Consider the following 21,889-nt stretch of genomic DNA (forward strand, 5'->3'; position numbering starts at 1 on the left):
TCAGCATTTGCAGGCATTTGAGTGTATTCTCAGTTTGAAACAGGGCAGGAACAAAGGGCAGCCACTCTTCTTGAGCTCCATAGCTCATATCTTCCCTCCCCTTTGCATTGGGCCTTCATGGCTTGGTATGTGCCTACCTTGGGCCATCATTGAGCCCCCCCACACTCAACATTCAGCCACGTGATTGGCAGTAGCACTCCAGGCCTCAACACGCTGAATATGGCGCCCATTTTCAGACTTTGACCTCCACATTTTACAGCTGAATGCTTTGTTGCTCATGGAGCACTCATCACTGGCCTATTTGGAGGGCATTTGAGCCATTTTTGGATGTCATTTTGATGCTTTGGCTTGACATTGAGGTTGGGAGCTGATCATTCTCAGTTTTGAAACTGTCATTCACTGCATAACAGTGCTGGAAACAGGGCAGCACCCCTGACAATGACATTTGTTGCTTATGCCTCATTCCATTGGAGCTATTTGATGCCCGTATGCGGTCTACTTCCTACCCGGATGTATTGGGGTTGTATGCATTTGGTTTGACCATGCTTTTGGCTTGAATTCAGGGCTGAAATCTACTGTTTAGAACAGTAAATACATGCTGGAATAAGAGTGGGCTGAAGGTACTTTACATGCTTTGGCACTTACCTATCGATACCGGATGTATGCTTTGAGCTTTGGCATGATGTCTCTGACATTTGGGGACGACTTGGAGCATATGTATGAGATTATGGGATGCTTTTGAGCTTCGCATTAGCTCCGTCTTCACTGGCATTTGGACCGACTTGGGATGCTCGTGGACCGCCTATGCCTCATGTCTCTGCTTGATAGTTAGGCTTTTGCATTACATGCTTTGGTTCGTGACATATGCTATTTGGTTCGTGTATGCCATACTGACATTTGGAGCTTGGATTTGGATGTATTTGAGCATTCCCGGCTTACTTGATCACTGATCTTGGTTGCTATTTGGATGTCATTGAGTTGACCGAGAGCTTATTTGGGCTTATGTATTGCTTCATGGTTAATACGACCGGTGCTTCATGTATGTCATGCTCTCTTGGATGCGCTTGATGCATTGACAGGGTCACTTATCACTGGTGCTTTCTCTTGGGTTGTTTGAGCTTTTGAGCTCGCTTTGTACGCCTTTTGTGCCAGTGGGAGCATTTTACATGCTTGCTTGACCTTTGACAGTTGCATGCTATTGGAGCACTTACATGTATTTGGAGCAGTTTATGTCTTGAGCAGCTACATATGCATTGAGACTTTGGGATCATACTCCGATCTTTATGGATATGCATTGATGTACTCTTGGTTCACAGGATGCTTATGAGCTGAGTCTCATATTTGGATCTTTCTCTTTGAGCAGACACCTATTTGTGTCAGGTTTTGGCAGTTACAGGAACACTTTGCCTAGAGTGTCTGGGGGTGTGCCTTTCACTGGCAGATGTTATTTTGACATGCTTCGGTGTTGAGCTCATGTTCTTTTCACTGTCATTGGCCTTTCTTATGTCCATTTCATGCCGGCTTTGGACCTAGCATTGTTTGCTTGACATTGGATCCTATTTTGGGACAGTTTGCTCTCTAGATTGCATACCTGCAATTTATTATAGCAAGCAGTTATTGGTGGACTGAGGTGTACTTTTCATGCTGAAATATCCTGATTTGGTGTACCGCACCTAGTACTAAGTGGGCAGCAACTTGTGGCACACTTTGCTCGCCCTTTGGACCCCGTTTTGGTCATTTTTGGGCAGTTTCTGCAGTAAAACATCAAGCAGTTTTGGACTGTTTGGGCATTTCCAGCCTGCATAATGGCGTCATCTTCGCATGATAGTGCCATCTTTAACATTACAAAGTTGGATGGTACCAACTACTCTTATTGGAAGAGTCAAATTTGGCAGGTCTTGGTGCAGAAATCTCATATTAAGCCACTTCGGTTGAGTGGGGAGCAGCCTGAAACTATGGACAATGACGACTGGCTTGAACTTGATGAGCTATGCAAGTCCACGATTGTATTGTCTCTCACTGAACAGGTACATTATAATGTATTTGAGGAAGCACAGAGTGCATGGGATCTATGGAATAAGATCAAGAATCTTTATGATAAGAAAAGTCCGGCGAGTCAGATGTACTGGTTGAAGCAGCTTATGGATCTACGCATGAAGGATAATGCGACTATGTCTGCTCACTTGAGCCAGTTCCATGCTATACTGAAGAACCTGACTTCGTAGGATATCACCTTTGGAGAGAAAGTAACTCCTCTTTTCTTGCTTGGGACTCTGAATGAGTCATGGGATGTATTCCGCACTGCTCTTTGTGCCTCTCGTGGTAGTCATGCTTTGACAGTTAGAGGCAGGAATGACAGGAATGATCGTGGTAATAACCGTGGCTGTGACTCGCAGAAGGGTCGGTCTAAATCTCGTGGCAAGTCGCGTGGGCTCAATGCAAATGTCACTTGTCATCATTGTGGGAAAAAGGGCCATATTAGACCACAATGTCATGAGTTGCCCAATGAGAAGCGCAAGGATAAGGGGAAAGATAAAGTGCAGGAGAAGTCCTCTGATCGCAGCATAGTACGTGCGAAGTCCAGCGTCAAGATTGAGGAAATTAATGTCACGCAGATTGAGGAGTCTGATGGTGGTGATTCAGGAGCTTCACACTTGACTGAGACATCTAGTATGTATGCACAGTGCTGGTTATTGGATTCAGGAGCATCCTTCCATGTGGCGCCTTACCGTGAGTGGTTCCACTCTTACCGCACTATATCTGGTTCAGTCAGACTTGGAGATGACAGGTCTCTTGACATTGTGGGCATGGGTGATGTTCAATTGCAGTTTTCCACTAGCAGTTCATTTTTGCTTAGGGATGTACGTCATGTACCTGCGCTTATGCGCAGTCTTATGTCTGCAGGACAGCTGGATGATGCAGGATTTCATGTATGTTTTGGGGACTCTGCTTGGAAGATTACTCGTGGCAGACTTGTGCTTGCTAGAGGCACCAAGGCTGGCAGCCTCTATCCTCTTGTTGTATCTGGGTCCTCAGTTGACCATGTTTTGGCAGTGGGTTCTATCCCACATGTATCACTTTGGCATGCTCGTTTAGGGCACATGTCTTTGAAGGGAATGAAAATGTTATCTGGTTTGCAGTATCTTCCGCCTTTGGATTATGCATGTTTTGACTCGTGTGATCATTGTCTTTATGGTAAGCAGAATAGGTCTACGCATAAGAAATCGGGTAGGCCACGCATGAGTGAGCCCTTGGCATTGGTGCATTCCGATGTTTGTGGGCCTATGCCTTGCATGTCTATGGGTGGCGCGAAGTACTTTGTTACCTTCATTGATGATTTTTCTAGGAAAGTGTGGGCTTATCCCATAAAGCAAAAGTCCGATGTCTTGGCAGTCTTTCAGCGTTGGCTTGCTCTTGTTGAGAACCAGACTGGGTATAGGTTGAAATGCCTTAGGACTGACAATGGGGGAGAATATGTCTCGCATGCTTTTGAGCAATTTTGTGATGACAGGGGTATTAAGCGTCAGTTGACCGCCTCTTACACCCCACCCCATAATGGTTTGGCTGAGCGCATGAACAGGACTATTCAGGAGTGTGTGCGCTCTATGCTTAGCCATGCAGGCCTACCCTAGAGTTTTTGGGCTGAGGCAGTTAGTACGGCAGTGCATGTCATAAACCGATCGCCTTCCAGTGGATTGGATTTCCAGGTTGCAGAGGAAGTTTGGGCTGGTAAGCCACCCTCTTATGCGCATCTCCGTGTCTTTGGATGTGAGGCATTCTGCCATGTGCCCAAGGACAAGAGGAGTAAATTGGATCCAAAGAGCATTAAATGCATATTCCTTGGCTATGGTGAGTCAGGAGAGATGGGCTATCGCCTATGGGATCCGCAGGCGCGGAAAATAGTACGTAGCCATGATGCCGTCTTCCATGAAGACAAGATGCACAGGCAGCCTGAGAAGGTGGTTGAGATCCACAGAGTGATCTTTCAGGAGGAGCCTAGAGCTCCAGCACAGCCAGTAGTACAGCCTGCAGCAGTTCCTCCACAGGGCCAGGGTGTTGGACAGGCAGTTAGACAGGCAGCAGAGCCTGTGGTGAGACGGTCTGCTAGAGACAGACGTCCACCTGACAGATTTCAACCCTCTATGCATTATGTTTTGGTTACAGATGCAGGAGAGCCTTTCACTTACGATGAGGCTATGCGCAGGGGTGACAGTCACTCCTGGGAGAGGGCTATGCAGTCTGAGATAGACTCCCTGCATAAGAATGAGACTTGGGATTTGGTTGCCTTGCCTAAGGGCAAGAAGGCTTTGCCATGCAAGTGGGTGTACAAGCTGAAAAGTACCCCTGGACACCCCAAGCCGGCATACAAGGCTAGATTGGTAGCAAAGGGTTTTAAGCAGGAACATGGTGTGGACTTTGATGAGGTCTTCTCTCCTGTGGTTAAGATGACCACCCTGCACTTAGTCTTGGCTTTGGTTGCATAGCTTGACTTAGATCTATATCAGATGGATGTCAAGACAGCTTTTCTACATGGGGACTTGCATGATGAGATCTATATGGATCAGCCTAAGGGCTTTGCAGAACCTGGCAGGGAGCACCTAGTGTGCAAGTTGAAGAAGAGCTTGTATGGCTTGAAGTAGGCACCTAGGGAATGGTATCATAAGTTTGATGCCTTTATGCAGTCACACAGGGCTATAGCAGGAGTGCTATGGATCCGTGTCTTTACACGAAGAAAGCCCGTGATGGCAGTTTGCTTATCTTGGTACTCTATGTTGATGATATGCTAATAGTAGGGAAATCTCATGATGAGCTAGATGCTCTTAAATCTAAGCTGAAGAAGAGCTTTGAGATGAAGGATTTGGGACAGGCCTCACATATACTTGGGATGCGCATTAAGCGCGATAGGCATCAGAGGCTTTTGTATTTCTCACAGCAGGAGTACATTCATAAAGTCCTTGAGCGCTTCCGCATACAGGATGTAAAGCCTATTGGCTGTCCATTACCTTCTTATGTGAAGGTATCACAGGCCGATTGTCTGCAGACAGATGTGCAGAGGGCCGAGATGGCCAAGATCCCTTATGCTTCAGCCGTGGGCAGTTTGATGTATGCCATGATAGCCACTCGTCCAGATATTGCGCATGCGGTTGGTGTTGTGGCACGCTATATGGCTACACCTGGCAGCAGACATTGGGATGTCGTGAAGGGTATCATGAGGTACCTGAAGGACACAGCAGATATGTGTATTTGCTATGGCAGCCAGGATACAGGGGTCGTGGGGTACACTGACTCCGATTATCCAGGACATGCAGATAGTAGGAAGTCCACTTCTGGCTATGTATTCACCTTTGCTGGAGGGGCTGTCTCTTGGATATCCAGGGTTCAGAAGTGTACGGCTTTGTCTACCACTGGGCCGAGTATGTTGCAGCCATTGAGGCTTGCAAGGAGGCCATATGGCTAGGCCGTCTAGTTGCTGACCTTAGGATTGATGCTATACCTACACTGCATTCGGATTCTATGAGTGCCATTCAGTTGGCTAAGAATCCGGTCTTCCATGCGAAGACAAAACACATTGAGGTGAGGTATCACTTCATACGTGGTGTTGTGGAGGACAAGTCTGTTGACCTTGTCAAGATCTCCACTGACGAGAATCCTGCAGATCTACTCACGAAAAGCCTCACTACTGAGCACTTTGCCTTCCTCAGGAGATTGATGGGCATTGGATGAGATGTTGCCTTTCCTCATCCCTTGTACCTATGTACATTTGTACTGTCTTTTCTTTTTTCTTTTCTCTCTCACTAGGGCAGATTCGCCTTTAAGTGGGAGGTTGTTGGGGGTAAAGGCGCCTCCGCCGTGCCGCCCCGTGTATTACTACACTGACAGTACCCGCCACTGCACACTGCATGTGGCGGGCGCCCGTCATGTCACTTTATTCTTTATTCTTTTAGTGACAGTTTGAATAAAGGAAGGCCCGGTCACACATTGTGACTATTGGAGTTCCCATTTCTTGTCTCTCTCTTTCTTGCTCTTGCTCTCCCGCCATAGCTCGCGTGCAAGCTTCGATCCTTCTCACCTTTCATTGTTGACAGCACCTACATTGTGTGTGCTCTTCTCTCCCGAGTCTCTTGTATCCCTTTCAACTGGTATCAAAGCCACTCCTTCACGAGCTCTTCCTGGCATCTACACGAGGTATGAGATCTTGTTCTCTCTCATTCATTTCAGTCCACATAGGTACTGCAGGGTTTACAGGTTGGGGCAACCATTGATGAGCTTCCCCCTTGAAGCTTGAAGCTTCCCCCCTTGAACTTGGCTTGTTGAGGCTTTGTTTGGAGGCTTCTATTGGCTTCCTTGAGCCCCCTTGTGGCTCCCTTGAGTCCCCCCTTCATAAAAAACGTGATCAGCCCCCTTCCTATAGTTTGCGCCAATTTTTGGCACTTGAAAGTTGCTCGTGATCCTCTTCCTTCAGCTCCCCTCCTTGTTGGCACTCTTTGGAACTTCAAAATGGCTTCATGAGAGCCCTCGGCACTTGGAATTTGACTTGGCATTGATAATTTGTGGGCTGATTTACTTTAGTCCAAGAGTGTTCACAGACACTTTACAACAGTGCTACATTATCATTTTATGTTTGGGCCACATTGGCATTGATATTGGTTGCCCGATTGGTCCCGAATGCTCCTCGAATGATGTGGGAATGTATGCCTATCATGTGAGATGGTTTTGGAGCTGATCTTGCTCAGCCATTGAATGTTTTACACAGTCCACAGGCAGCCCAAAACAAGGCAGCCCCGTGTCATTACATTTTATGCTCATGCTACATGGTCATTTGATGCTCGATTATGCCCGGTTGGTGCCTACATGTCTAGGAATGTATGCCTATGAGTTGGAACTTGATTTGAGCTTGGTTCGAGCATCATTTTACTCAGTTTTGGACTGTTATCTGCTGTTGAAAACTTCAAGGCTGAAGCTATTTATGCTATAGTTGGGTTATGCCTATTGGTCACGGGGTGCTCTCGGCTAGTCGGTATGATGTCATGATGTATTTGCACTATGCCACATGTCTTGTTTATGCTTTGGAATGCTTTTGAGCTGATATTAGAGCTTGATTTGGGTTTGATTGTCACTTCTTTACAACTGGCATTTCATCTATGACATGGTTTATGCCTAGGCTACCCAGTACGGATTATGATGTCTTGGTGAATGCTTTATGCTTTGGTTGTGGATGGCAGTTGTTTGAGCTCATCTCAACATTCATTTGAGTATTCCCTCGAGCAGTTGGACATTGACTTGGCCTTTTTTGTTACGACTTGGCTTTTTCCGTTATGACCTTGGATGCTATATGGGATTTGATGCTCTGATTATGGATCTTGGCTATTACTTGGATGCACTTACAGGTATTGAGCAGTGAACTGCTCCCTTGTTTTGACAGTTGCCTATTGAGCTGTGATTGCTCGTTTGTATTTGATATGCGGGATACTTACTGATCAGTGGACTTGGATAGTGCTTGGGATTTACCGTTATGGTCATCCTGCTTCTTTGTTGTAAGGCATCTATGCTATTTGGGCTGCTATTGCCCGTGTATGTCAGGGAGCAGTTGATCTTTATGGCCACCGTGTATGCACATGGTCTGTTGCTATGTATTTTACAGAGCCTCTTACTTGGATGCTTTTACACAGATATTTGGGCTTTTATTGGAGCTTGATTCTTGCAAGTTTATTTGCCACCTGTCGTTCTTGGCTGGATGGTATGAGACACTGCAAAGTTATGTATACTCCTATGTTTCGGGGATGCTTATGCATTTATGGCTCTGAGGCATGCTTATGATTTTATGGCTGCGAGCTATAGTGGTTGGATATGTCATGCTTTTGTCTACTAGGCTTGTCTGTGTGGGAGCTTTTGTATCCATGGTTGATGCCTTTGTGTTCTCCCCTTCTGGTTTGGATGAGTCCCCTTTACAGTATGCTATGACGACTTCAAGCTCTTCTAGTCATGCAGACAGTCCTCTTGATGAGCCTATTCTCTCTGATGAGAGTTCCCCTGATTCTTTGAGCTCCTTGGATGTATTGGATAGCCTTACTCATGCTATTACAAAGCAATTGTCCTCTTCTACAGGTTTTATAGGTTATGTTTGCTTTCATTGTGGAAAGATAGGGCATGTGAAGTGTAAATGCTTCAAGTGGATTAGAGAGCAGAAAAGATTGCGCCGCACTAGACATGAGAGCAGAGTCAGTGATACAGTAGGTGAGGCCACTATTGATAGTGGTATGGTGCATGTAGATACCCATGATGATGCAGTTGAGCCTAGACTCCTGGCATCGTGTTACCCTGTAGATTACTTGCTAAGTGATACGGCCTATACCTTTGATTGGCTTTTAGACAATATGGCATCTTGTCATGTTACTCCGCATAGAGCTTGGTTCTCTTCTTACAAGGAGGTTGACGGATGTATTTCTTTGGGCCTTGAGCAGGATTGTCATGTTATTGGTACAGAGGATATACACTTGGCTTTGCCAAATGGGTCTTCTCTTATGCTCCATGGTGTCTTGCATATACCTATGCTCATTAAGAGCCTGATCTCTGTCATCAGTTGCATGGTGTAAGATATTATGTCTCTCTTGGGGATACTTCATGGAAAATCCATCGTGGTTGCTTGGTATTGGCCAGAGGTGCTAGATATGGCAGTGATTATGTAGTTCATGTCTCTCATGTGGGAGATTTTATGGTTGTAGTTACGAAGATACCACATGCATTGTTATGGCATTGTTGCCTAGGCCATGTACGACACATTGAGATGGATGCTTTATGTGATATGGGCTTATTGCCTGCTCTTTCCCATGCTACTTGCTCTCATTGTACTCATGGTCCATGTAGAGCCTCTTTGGGTTATGGTGATCATGTGAGGCATGCTCCTCTAGATCTACTCCATGTTGCAGTATATGGACCTATGCCTCCTCAGTCACTTGGTGGAGCGTCGTATTTTGTGACCTTCATGGATCATGCTACCCATCGTGTTTGGGCTTACCCTTTGGTACGGATTGAGGATGCTGTTACTCTACTTGACAGGTTTATGGATTTTGTTGGTAGCAAGCCTAGATGCTTGCAAATGGATTATGAGAGTCATGCTATTTCTCCCAGCTTACGGATCTCTTGTCAGTAATATGGCATTGATTTCTTATGCCCATGCTATTATGGGATTGCTCATGGCATGTGCCTTACTTTACAGGCAACTGTTGCTTCTATGCTTACCACAGCTAGGTTGTCTTATGGCTTTTGGGTTGAGGCCCTTATGATGGCAGTCTACTTGGTTAATCGGACATCATGTTTCTCTTTGGATGTTATTACTCCGCATGAGGCATGGAGTGGCATGAGACCCTCCTATGATCACTTGAGGATGTTTGGCTTCTAGGCATTTGTTAGTATGCCACATGAGCCTATGTCATGTAGATGCATACTCCTTGGTTATGGAGATGGTGACTTTAGGGCTTACAGGTTTTGGGATTTAGATGCCCAGCAGGTTCTACACAGCCGTCATGCTTTATGAGACACAGACACCTCTCAGGCCTCTTGATGTGCATTCGGTGTGCTTTATGGCTGATTCTACAACCGTATGTCAGTCTTCTACTTTGTTGAGGCTGCATACTGTCTTGAGACCCTATTTGACTTGTGTTTGGGATATTGGCCCTCTTTCGATGATTGACCATGGAGAGTATGTATGCTCTCTACTGTCTTTTATGCACTACACTGATGCTATGCGCCACTCTGATGCTTTATAGCCATGCACTTATGAGTTGTGTTGCTTGCTTCATGGGAAGTAGTCATGGATTACTCTATTGTCTAGAGCCATGGAATTGCTTATCTCCTGGATGTCATGAACTCAACGATGCTTGACTCTTCTTGTGAGGAGGTTCCCACCACTTATTGCATAGCTCGCTTTTCGATTGGGCATTAGGCGAGATGTCATGATTCCTCACTTTGTCTCTTTTGTTTTGTTTTGTTTTTTCACTCCTTGGTCCATTGGCCTTTTAGTGGGAGGTTGTTGGGGTAAAAGGCCCTTGGGCCTGCCCGTGTACAGTGACCACCCATATTCTTTATTCATATATATATGAAAGTGCAATAAGGTTGTCATAACATTATTGACATCACCTACACTGTGTGTGCTCTTCTCTCCCGCGTCTCCTGCATCCCTTTTAGAGTTGCAATGCAAGATGGATGATATTAGGAGACTAGTATTGTACATAGGACTAGTAGGGCCCTCTTATCATTCTCTAGAGTAGATCTAGTGAAAAGTAAGTATCTTGATAATGTCTCTAGTGCACTACAAGTCAGAACCCATGTGGCCAATGTGCTACTCAGAGGAATGATGTGCCATGTTTAGAACCAAGGAGGTGGCAACTATATCAAAATAGTTGGTGAGCATAGAGTAGGAGATGACGTGTACAACTCTATAGAGAAATTTGAGCAAGTGTACAAGGCAAATAAATTCACCATAGATTACAATAAAGAATAAGTTTTCAACAAGGTTTTCAAGCTATGCTTGGGCAAAAAGGGGTGCTCATGTTCTTTGGACTTGATGATGCTAAGAAGTCACAATTTCTCAACTCTCAAATACCTCTTCATAATGCTCTTTGTAGAGGCTGGATACAAGGACAACCTCATGTATAGCCACTAGAATAGTAAAAAGAAGAGAATATGAGAAACTATGTCTTGAAAGTCCAAAAGTTGTACATGAGGATTCTAGCAGTGGAAATGCCAAATGCAAATGCAATCACCAGAGCCCTTGTCAAAGGCATCTATGTCAAAAAGATTTATGAGGATATGGCAAGCCATTCAACATTGGATAGATCCAATGTTAACAATGTACATGAGGAGGCAATTCAAATCTATGATCTCCATATAAGGAGAGGAGTAGAGACAAGAAGGGAATGATGATCCAAGATTCCATATCTATTAAAATTAGCATAGAACTCTACATGATGTAAAACCTCATGGCTACCTTTAAGCAACAATAGCTCAAGCTCTCCAGGCTCACAAAAGCCCTAAATCAACCAAGATCTTATCATCAAAATGTGCAATCGATGCACTCCAAAGGAGATCATCTAGACTTGTTAGAATGCTTGAGACCTATTCAAGTGTGCACAAACTGTGGATGCTTTGCAAATGGAGTTGCATATTTTCAATCCCTGAGAAGACTTTCCTACCTTGGTTCCTATGCTAACTTAAGATGCAACAACAAAAATGAGGTCTGTACTACCCCAAGGCTATAATGGTTGGCATTGCTTGTGCGATTTGAGAAAAAACTAGTAGTTCAAAGGGCAATCATGAAGAATACCAAGATCTTTGGGGCCAATTGTTACTTAGCATCCTAGTGTGCTCATGTACACTACATTGATGAACCCATAGAAGAAGAGCACACCACACCCTATGTCACATACTATGAAGAGAAAAATAAAGTTTTTATGGACTACTGCCCCATTTGTGTGATGATGATGTTAGGAAATGGCCAAGGGAGAGGAATGATCCAAGCTTCAAAGACCATAGAATGTTAGAAATGTGGGAAAGCAAGGCACATGTGGGCAATCAGAGCTCATGTTAGTGAAATGCCCATGAAAGTTGGAACTTCCTAAAAGTAAAGGCATATATCAACATTGCTCTAAGTGTGACACCTCCCACTTACAAGGAAAGTTAGGCTGTATTCTCATAAATACACCATTGGATCCTCATTAACCAGCCCATGAAATGTTGGGAGATCCCTATAAGGAGGAGGGCATTTAGTCCTTTCCTTTGGGATCAGCACTGGGCTATTAAAATCCTCATATTTCTCTTGACCTAGTACCAGCTTGATAGGGTCTTTAATTTCTTCCACTTCCACCTTTATTGGTGTGGAAAAGTCATTGGCTCCATGAACTTCCCTTTCCTTCAACTCATAAAGTGGTTTAGGGAGGCCAACACTATGCAATATGGAATCTCTCCCATCATCTGCTAGTGGTGTTTCAGTGAGCCTATTCTCATCTGCCCCCCACTTTGCTCGAACTTAGGATAGATCCTAATAAAGTCTTCTGTGCTAACAATGGTGTTCCACACACATAGACATCATCAAATGTTTTATGGATCTTAGCAATCACACTATGATACCCCACTGCATTTGGCACTAGCATCGAATGTTTCTTGAGATCATAGTGAGCATGTCCTCCTATGTGCATATTGACCATCGTTGTCACAGTCTTTTCTTCTATGACATTCTCATCATGAATGATCATAGATGACTGTGCCATCTTGGCATTACTTTCACTTTCTCGTTTCTTTAATCCCCATGGGTTGTTAATCTTAGAGGTAGCTCCATGGATATTTTCCCATAGTGACCCAAACTCAAGCATGGTGTCACTTTTAGGGCAAAGGCTAAAATAGTCAATCACATGACATGTCCAAGATCCCATGAGACCATTCAGGATAGACGAAGTATGTCTTGGATTTTGGGATTTTTTGGATTAATCGTCATAAGGATGACCAAAGTTTTAACCAGTCTAACTTGACATCCACCATTTCAAGGCGGCTTTCAACTAAAGCATAAGGCTAACAGGTCTCGTATATGACCAAGATTCAGAAACTACCACTTCTAGGCAGCTCTTGGCAAGCGCACCACTGATGGGATCTAAAATGGGCCGGCACTGGCTATGGCACTAGCAGACCTCATGCACATAACAGACAACCCCACAACACAGCCTCATGGCTAGGAGCGTCTAAGACTCACTCTACACTAAATGCTAATGTTGATTTTGCATTTGTATTACGTCACAGTCCAACGTTTACCATCCCTTCTCCTCAGAGGAAGATCCCATAAGGCATAATACCTCATAGCACAAACATGGGGAAGCACCTCTCTTTCGATTGCCGCGGCTCCAATCTTTCATTTTGAACGTATTCGAGGAGATACCATGTGTCCTTACCAAACAATTCCCAAAAAAACGATCGATTAACCTACAACTTAGGTCATCTCACACTAAGAGTAGCTCATCATAACAGAAAATAGGTGCTATGCATCCAACTCTTTGTATTCTAATACCATGGTTGATATGAACATGCAAAAGTGGATGATCCTAATGTGCTCAAATATAAATTTCAATCATTAACGTGTCGTGCACAATCAAGCTTTCCAATGCTCATTTACTAACTTGTTGTGGCGATGTAAGGATAGCACCGAGACAACGCTCATGCTACTATCCTTTTAATTAAAATACAATGAACCCTATATCATGATATGTATCAACAAAATCAATAATAAAGAGCACCCAAATCACATAATTCAAACACCCCACCCTCTACTTTTAGGTAGTGCTTCTGTTGCATAGGTGTAGGGGTTCATTTTGTTATGTTTTCATGTATGTAAACCGATAAATCACAAACTTTGACAAAGAGATAGAGCAAACTAAGACTAGACCTCATGCTTTGCCCCACTACCATACATTCACAAATACTCATTATATTTTTTCTTATTTTTATGAAGCGTATTTCTATTTTTCCTTAATTTTTCTTATTTTTAGCATTTATTTATCAATAATCACTATTATTTTCTGATTTTTTTCATACCAATCATTTTAGCATACTAAAATTCAATTTTTATTTTCCGTTTTCACCCATAGGAACACATTTCACCCACCCGAAACGACAAAACCATCATTTTACCCTTAAAAGCCGCATTTCGGGTTTTACATGATTGAAATGGTGCATGCATTACAAAATTAGAATTTTCTGATAAACACCAATTAAACATGATACAGTCAGCACTCAAACAAATTTTCATCACATAAGAACATCATTTCTATCATAAAATGTTGAAAAACCTTCATTGCCTTCATAAAAAATAGTCATACGGTGTTTCTACGAAACCCAACATGCATTGAATGACTATGTGACTAGCGGACAGAGCCTCCATCATTCTCAATTCCATGTTGCACATCAATCTTCAGCATCTCCATTCATCTTAATAATCATCTTCTTCAATCTCCTTTCCGATTCCTCCTTCAAGGTAGTACGCATGAACAACCCATAGAGGGGAGAGAGAGGGAGGAGAGAGAAAGACTAGAACAACAACTCAGCAACTAGATAGCCATTGGAGAAGCAGAGAATGGTGTTGGAGGGCAAAGAGAAGCAGCCTGATATTATCAGTTTGGTGGGTACATTTAGGCTCCATAGCCTTCTCCCTCTAAAAAAATTGCCGCCTTGCAACACGTCGCCATTTTTTTCCACGCATGAAAAAAAGCCCCCCCTCCCCCCCCATTTGTCAAATTTTCGGGGGGTGGGAGAGCCCAAGGGTCACCCCCCTTCCTACCTAAGTTTTTTTACACTTCCCCTCTTTTGGTCCTCCGCTTCAGGCACCCCCATTCTCGCATCCGGCATTAGATTTTGGATCTGCGAATTTCTACTCGACCATCTTGAGGTCCCACACTACCTGGCATCTCTCGAAGTCTCACCCAACATCCTGGGAAATTACAAAAATTCCTCAACCGTAGCTTGGTGGGTCTTTAAAGTACTTTTGGAACCCGTCGGATGCTTGCTGCTTAGAATCGACTCGATTGCCTATTCCACCTTCGACGAAGTTTATTTTTCCCTTGAAATACGGATTTCTTGGCAATTTTGAAGCACTTCACAGAGTTAAAAATCAACTCTCAAAGAACTAGGCACCTTTAAACCTAAGCTAACATTTCGACAGTTGCTAATGTTGTCTCCTAGGAGTCGAAAAAAAATTCAAAAGCATACTGACAAGAAGAAGAGGTCTAAGGATTGCTTCCTTGACAACAACCAAGTCCAACAAATCCATAAAGCTTGTGAAAGAACTGGATGTGGCTAACGCTTTCTTGGATCATGGTACCCCCAAGATTGGCGTGTGAATTGAAGGATACTTTATTGCAGACCACATTGATTGATGGAGGTTCATCAGTGAACATAATGATGGATGTGACAATGAATGATCTAGGCTTGCAAGGTATGTAGACAAGAAGATGATGATGATGCGCCTTGCCAACAACCACCAGTTTGACAGCTCAAACAAGTCGTAGAAGGTTTTTGTTATGTGACGTTTTTGGATTCATCCTCAGAAGACGAGTCCTTGAGCCAAGAAGTAACTCATCCTCAAACCAAATCCAAAACCATTCTAATACCCTTTCAGCTTCCCAAGGAGCAAACAAAGTCTCCACTGAAAGAGGAAGTTGGTTCTAGTGAATCATCACAAGAGGAGTCTACTCCCTTGAAGGAGTCGGAGGATCTATACCCTGAAGCTGTCTATGGGACACAAAGTGGAAGGTGAAAATAAATTAATGTTTGTCGATGCAGATGGTACCGAACATCACCTAAATGTGGGTATCAATCTTTTAGAAGAAGAACTATCGGTCCTTCATGACCTAGTGAAGGAGAACTTGGACGTGTTTGCATGGTTGTACAAAGATTTGAAGAGTATTGATCCTACAGTATGCCAACATCATATCGACCTAGAGCTTGATACCAAGCCTATGAGGCAAAGACAAAGGTGTATGAATCCAAATTACTTTGCCCTAGTGAAGGCCAAATTAGTGAAGCTCCTTGAAACTGAGTTTATCTATCTAGTGGTCAATAGTGAATGGGTTTCGCCCATCGTGGTAGTAGCCAAGAAGAATGGGAAGCTATGAATATGTGTGGACTTGCGGAAGCTGAACTCCAAGACCAAGAAGGATCATTTCCCTATCCCTTTCACAAACCAACTATTGGATACATTGGCAGGCCATGAACTTTATTCCCTTTTGGATGGATTCAGTGGATAAATCAAGTCCAGATCGTAGAAGAAGATCAATCCAAAACAACCTTCACACAACAGAATGGGGAACCTATGCTTATAGAGTGATGCCATTCGGGCTCTGTAATGGTCCTGCTACCTTCCAATGAGTAATGATGGTCGCATTCCAAAACTATTTGCATGACTTCATTGAGGTGTACCTAGATGACTTGTGTGTCTATACCCTAATCTGTGAGCATTGGGGACACCTAGAGCATTTCTTTGATAGATGTTGAGAGTATGGGATCTTTCTCAACCCCGACAAATGCGTCTTTGGAGTCTCGTCACCAAGATTTCTTTTGGGCCATATTGTCTCTACATAAGGGATAACAACAAATCTTGCAAAGACTGAGAAGATTGTAGCTTTAACAGCGCCAACCAACCTCAAACAATTGAGGGGATTCCTTGGCCATATGGGCTATTACATAAGATTCATTGCGCACTTTGCGACAAAGGCAGCCCCTTGCATAAGCTATTGAGGAAAGATGCATAGTTCATGTGGACCACTGATTGTGACGAGGCATTCAACACCCTGAAGCAATGTCTGATTGAAGCACCCATCCTGCAGCCTCTTGATTGGACAAAGGAGTTTCATGTGCTTACTGATGCATGACTTGAAGGCCTAGGTGTGATCTTGTGCCAAAAGGGCGCCTAGAAGTTAGATCAACCTATCTATTATGCAAGCCGAAAAGTAACTGATAGAGAATGAAACTACATAGTGATGGAGCTTGAGTGCTTAGCAATGGTATTTGCCTTTTGGAGAAGTTCTGAGACTACCTCCTGTCAACACACTTCAAATTCTATGTGAGGTCCTCTCCTTCCTGATGAACAAAGTAGATATCAAGGGAAGAATGATGAGATGGCTCCTTTTATTCTAGGAGTTTGACTTTGAGGTAGTTACCAAAACCGGTCACTCCCATGTCATGGCTTATCATCTGCCGCAAATCCCTTAGAGCGATGAAGAAGAGTAGGATGATCCAACCTTCTTGATGCTTTCCTTTTTCTAGTCAAAACTGTTACTCCATGGTACGCATACATGGCAAACCTCCTGGCAGCCCAATAATATCCCCATGGTATCTCAAGCTGTGAGAAGAAGAAGCTTCTGTTGGAATCAGCCCCCTACACCCTATTAGGTGGTGCTCTGTACAAGAAAGGCAAAGACGAAGTATTACGTAGGTGTGTTGCAGGAGAAGAGATTGGAATAATGTTGAAAGAATGCGAAGACAAGCCCTGTGGAGGACACTTTGCAGGAGAAGTGACAGTTAGAAAGGCTTTACTCGCAAGATATTTGTGGCCAACCCTCCATAAGGATACTTATAATTATTGTAAATGTTGTGATGCTTGTCAAAGAATGGGAAAGCCTACCAAATCCAGTGCCATACCACTACAACCCATTCTTCCCCTAAAGCCTTTTGAGAAATAGAAAATTGACTTCGTGGGCCCTATCAATCCACAACCAGAAGGAAATAGAATAGATATATATTGGTCTGTGAATGGACTACGTGACAAAATGGTGTGAAGCCAAAGCTCTCAAGTGGGATGATGGCAACAACATGGCTCTGTTCTTATATGAGAACATCATCACTAATTTTGGAAGTCTCCTAGAGCTCGTAAGTGACAGAGGTACTCAATTTCTTAACAAGATTATGGAAGACTTGACAGAGCTGTACAAGATACACCATTGTAAGTCCACACCCTATTACCCTAGAGCCAATGACCAAGTCAAAGTTACCAATTGCATCCTCTGTTCAATTCTAATGAGAACAATTTCCGCACATTGTCTTGATTGGGATGATTGACTTACAAAGGCCATCTCGGCGTACAGAACCTCTCAGAAGGCTGCTATAGGACAAACCCCTTTCCAACTGGTGTATAGGAAGAAGCTATCTTCCCTGTTGAACTCAAGTTACCCTCTTTGTGCGTGGCTATCAAAGAGAGCTTGGGAGATTACTAGTCCTTGCTATGCCATCTCTTGCACCTAGAATGTCTAGATGAGACTTGCAGGATGGCCCTACAGTGCATGGAAGCCACACAAGCTTGCAGAAAGGCCTATCATGATAGCTTTATCAAGCAAAATGAGTTCAAAGCGAGTGACTTAGTCCTTGCCTAGGATTCCTGATTTGGCAAGTTTTCAGGCAAGCTTCAATAGCGATGGATGGGCCCCTATAAGGTACTTGCTGTCAACCCTAATGGCTCTATCCAAGTCGAGATAGCTTTGGATGATCCTTTCCTTAATGGCTATCACCTCAAGATGTATTATCCTCCCTGGGGATCCTAACAATTACCATCGATATCTCCCTCATTCTTTGCACGTTGATCAATATGGATTTACCTAATGCTTATCATAGCCCTCTTGCTGATCCTGATGGTGTGGCTTCATTTTGTTAGCCCTTCACAGCCACCTTCCACTCCTTCTTGGCTTCCTTTCCATTTGATCCAATAGAGTTGGTAAGGATGGTTCTAATACATGGTGCTCCTGCCATTCTCCTCTTTTCAAAAGAAGCAACATAACAAAAAGAGAAAAAAAAAACATATTCAGTCATGGGAGAAAATGACTTCGGTCCCTGTCATGCCGACTTATTCTTCAAGAAAAGGTAGAAATGCCCTTAGGACTAGGGCAAAAGAAAAGAAAAGAAAAGGGAAAAAAATAATTAAAATCAAGGAGAAAAGGAATAAATTCCTTGTCATAACAGGCCTCGTCTGAAGAAAAGGTGACACACACCCTTGGCCAAAAAGCTAGCTGTGGAAAAGGTGGCAACACCCCGTAATCTAGGATAGTTGAATCATTAGCAAAACTCTTCCAAAAGTGATTCCAAAGCCACCTCCCTTGATGTGCTGAATCTTGCAACCCTATTAGTGTTTCTGACTCCTCACAGATGATGTTTCCAACATGCAATCCAAGTACTTGACTTGTGGGCTACCTTCATGGGTATGCCTCTTCATTAATCGATATAAGTTGATAACATCAACCAGATGAAGTCGATCTTCATCGACAACCCTTGAGCAATGTGAACTTTCATCCTAACCGGATGGGGATGTGAGTATGGGCTCCCTTTTGTATTCATTAATAGAGCGAGAGACAGAGGGTGGGGTGAGTGACCAATCCTTGCCCTTTAAAATCAACAGAGAGGTGAGATGTGTGAATGGAGCGTTGCACGCATGGGATGGGCCTCTCAATGCATAAAGAAAAAATTTGTTCCTGTGCTGCATGGCACAATAAGGCTCCATGGCCTTCCTTCTGGCACTATATGCTAGCACACAAGGACGGATGCACAAGTGTCAATGAGGATTCAATCAACGTGATGTGAGGAACTTGGTTGCTCTCATGTAATCATCAACAGAGCGTGAGAGACAAAGGGGGAGGTGAGTGTGATGGATTTCTCCTTTTATCAACTAAGAGCTGAGGATTGAGGTGATAACCAGGAAATCAGTGCAAACATAGGCACAAAAATGTGCTCAACATGGAAACATCCTTTGCAAATTGACACTTTGCTTTTGTACTCTCTTGTAAAAAATCAAATATGAAGCAATGTAAAATGTGTAGTCCAAAAGAGACACACTATAAAATATTGCTAGGGAAAGGAAAGGTCAAACCCTTTTGTCTCATTCCAAAAATTGAAGGGTCTTTAGACCTTAGCCAATGTATGCAACTTGATTTTATAATGCAAGAAAAGGAAAAGGGTGGTTGCAGCCGTGGGATTTGAGGAGGTGGGAGGTTGAGGTGGTTACACTCTCTCTCTTCCTTTATCTTCTCCTCTCACGGTTCATTTCTCCCTCTCTCATTTTGGCACAACACTTGCCTTCTTGTTCTTGTTTCCCTCTCTTGTGCTTCATTTCCTAATCTAATGGAGAGTGAGGAAGAGGAAGAGGGTGAGGATGGAAGAATTGTCAAATTTCTTGTGTGCCTTCCTCTTGTGTGTTTGGAGAGCATGGTTCTTGGTGAGAAGAAGGAGAGTTTTCTTGCAGGTTTTCATGGCCAGCAAATGTATTTGCAGCCTCTACCTAGCCGGTTCGTGGTTCGATTTGTGCCATGGCAGGGTGCTCTTCATTTGGTGCACTGGCCGGGAAAAGAGGTGGCATGGAGTTTGCAAGAGAAAAGGATTTGCAGTCTCTATTTTAGCCACAACAAGCTATCTTTCTTGGCTGCATTTTCAAGGATCAAGAAGTTGAAGAAGAGGGGTTTTTGAATGTTGCACATGAATAAGAAGAAGGAGACGAGAGAATGCTGCCAATTGTTCGATTGTTGGCCTCCAAATCCTCTCCATCCCTATCCATCATCTATTCTCTTTCATCCTCTACTCCATCTACCTATCTTCTCCATCCCTCGACAGAATTAGAGTTTGGGTGCTCCATCGCAGCTCCTAAAGTGAATTAGTCATGCCAAAGCAAATCAGCGAAATCAAGGATTTCTTATTGACTGCCTGCCGTTAGGATGCTTGCTCCATCAAGATCAAGCGCAGGGAGGATGTGGTCAAGTTCAAAGTGAGGCGCAAGAAGTATGTGTACCCACTCTATGTGTTTGATACAGAGAAGGCCGACAAGCTGAAGCAATCTCTTCCTCCAGGCTTGATTGTTCAAGATGTGTAAAGGCCTGGGAAAACATTTTAGCGCAAGAATAATCCTAGACAGACCGCTTGTCATGGGTGTCATTCTTCTAAAGAAATAGGATCAAGATGTTGAGGTTTACTATTAATCTAGTCGCTTGATTGCAAGAAGATCTGTAGCACGACAGCAACCACCAATGCTGTTTTATCCTCATCCACACACCTCCTCATCCTACACGTGGGCAACGACAGCATTATCCTATTCTACAATTCTTTCATTCGTTTAATTATTCAGACCCTCAATACTATGAAGCAACACTTTTAACCTTCAATGATCACAACTTCCTCTAAGGCTCATTCACATGCATCATCTTTATGTTTAACATGTCCTTTCACCAAGATCATTCTCCTTCAAACACACAAGATCGTTTTTTGTTCTTTTTGATAAAACCTCTTCCCTTTCCTTTTTCGAAACACATTTTATCGGGTGGAAGAACTCTATTATCAAATCCTTCATAAGGGTGTGCTTACATGTAATATCTTTTTCGGGTTTTCTTCATGAGCTTTATGGTGTGGTTATCTTTAATTCTAACTTAAGTGTGATGTTGCTCTTGTGCACAAACTGCTGAAGAGCCCTATCTTTTGGGTATTTTCTTGTAGTTTTATTTGGCATGTGTTTCAACCTAGGCTTCAACGACCTAGTTGTGTATGTATTTTTGTGATATTTTATTTTCCTATCCAATGACAATTCAAAGAAGATTGAAGAAAAGAAATGAAGATTGAAGACTAATGATGAGGATGAAGATTTTTTGTAAGAGCTGATCGTGGTTCTTCTTCAAGTTTGTTCGCGGGGACGCTTCACACTTAAGCGTGGGAGGAATGATAACCAGGAAATCAGTGCAAACATAGGCACAAAAATGTGCTCAACATGGAAACATCCTTTGCAAATTGACACTTTGCTTTTGTACTCTCTTGTAAAAAATCAAATATGAAGCAATGTAAAATGTGTAATCCAAAAGAGACACACTATAAAATATTGCTAGGGAAAGGAAAGGTCAAACCCTTTTGTCTCATTCCAAAAATTGAAGGGTCTTTAGACCTTAGCCAATGTATGCAACTTGATTTTATAATGCAAGAAAAGGAAAAGGGTGGTTTTGCAGTCGTGGGATTTGAGGAGGTGGGAGGTTGAGGTGGTTACACTCTCTCTCTTCCTTTATCTTCTCCTCTCACAGTTCATTTCTCCCTCTCTCATTTTGGCACAACACTTGCCTTCTTGTTCTTGTTTCCCTCTCTTGTGCTTCATTTCCTAATCTAATGGAGAGTGAGGAAGAGGAAGAGGGTGAGGATGGAAGAATTGTCCAATTTCTTGTGTGCCTTCCTCTTGTGTGTTTGGAGAGCATGATTCTCGGTGAGAAGAAGGAGAGTTTTCTTGCAGGTTTTCATGGCCAGCAAATGTATTTGCAGCCTCTACCTAGCCGGTTCGTGGTTCGATTTGTACCGTGGCAGGGTGCTCTTCAGGAGGGACGTTTCGACACTTGGTGATAGGTAC

General features: G+C 43.4%; 1 pseudogene; it reads left to right on the plus strand.

Moving 5' to 3' along the window:
* Window positions 1-20,173: 20,173 nt before the first annotated feature.
* Window positions 20,174-20,488, plus strand: LOC148024914 (large ribosomal subunit protein eL38z/eL38y pseudogene; annotated as a pseudogene).
* The last annotated feature ends 1,401 nt before the right edge of the window (window positions 20,489-21,889 follow it).

The sequence above is a fragment of the Lygodium microphyllum genome, chromosome 15 (genome assembly GCF_053477565.2).
Source record: "Lygodium microphyllum isolate KBCC chromosome 15, Lygodium_microphyllum_v1.1.10, whole genome shotgun sequence".
Taxonomy (NCBI): domain Eukaryota; kingdom Viridiplantae; phylum Streptophyta; class Polypodiopsida; order Schizaeales; family Lygodiaceae; genus Lygodium; species Lygodium microphyllum.